This window comes from Schistocerca nitens, chromosome 3 (genome assembly GCF_023898315.1).
Source record: "Schistocerca nitens isolate TAMUIC-IGC-003100 chromosome 3, iqSchNite1.1, whole genome shotgun sequence".
Taxonomy (NCBI): domain Eukaryota; kingdom Metazoa; phylum Arthropoda; class Insecta; order Orthoptera; family Acrididae; genus Schistocerca; species Schistocerca nitens.
Window position 1 is genome coordinate 328,515,246 of NC_064616.1, and position 1,193 is coordinate 328,516,438.

Sequence of the window (1,193 nt, forward strand, 5' to 3'; positions counted from 1 at the left end):
ATGGCTGCAGGTTTCAGTGCTGGGCCATCAACAAGTGTCAGTGTGCAAACCATTCAACGAAACATCACCGATATGGGCCTTCGGAGCCGAAGGCCCACTCGTGTACACTTGATGACTGCACGTCAAACAGCTTTATTCCTCGCCTGGGCCCATCAACACTGACACTGGACTGTCGATGACTGGAAACATGTTGCCTGATCGGACGAGTTTTGTTTCAAATTGTATGGAGCGAATGAACGTGTATAGGTATGCTGACGACCTCATGAATCCACTGACCTTGCACGTTAGCAGGGGACTGGTCAAGCTGGTGGAGGCTCTGTAATGGTGTGGGAGGTGTGGAGCTGGACTGACATGGGACCACTGATACGATTCTGATAGGTGACACATACGTAAACATCCTGTCTGATCACCTGCATCCGTTCATGTCCATTGTACATTCCGACGGACTTGAGTAATTCCAGCAGGGCAATGCGACACCCCATACGTCCAGAATTGCTACAGTGTGGCTCTAGGAACATTTTTTTGAGTTTAGACATTTCCGTTGGACACCAAACTCCAGAGACATGAACGTTATTGACCATATCTGGGACGCTGTTCAGAAGAGATCTCCAACTCCTCGCACTCGTACGGATTTATGAACAGCCCCGACGGATTCATAGTGTCAGTTCCCTGCAGCACTACTTCAGACAATAGTCGAGTCCATGACATGTCACGTCACGCCACTTCTGCGTGTTCGCGGGGGCCCTTAAACGATATTAGGTAGGTGTACTAGTTTCTTTGGCTCTTCAGTGTATAATGTGTCTTTAACACATCAGAAGACAATTAAGGCGAAGAATTTCACCAATTCACTGTGAATGGTGACAGCAACAAAAAGATAGTATATTACTTGGTGTGATTTTTTTTCATATTTCTCAGATGAAGAACAGGGAGAAAATCCTTTGGTAAGTTCCCAGTCCAGTCGTTCACTATGAGAAATACGATGGACTATGGGATTCTGCCACAATTACAGCAGAACTGGTGGGTTATTATTGTTTTCTCATTTGAAGAAGCACCATCATTTATGAGTGATGGCTATGTCCTCATTGTCTCGGTTTGCAGTAACGCTGTTGTTGTTGTGGTCTTCAGTCCTGAGACTGGTTTGATGCAGCTCTCCATGCTACTCTATCCTGTGCAAGCTTCTTCATCTCCCTGTA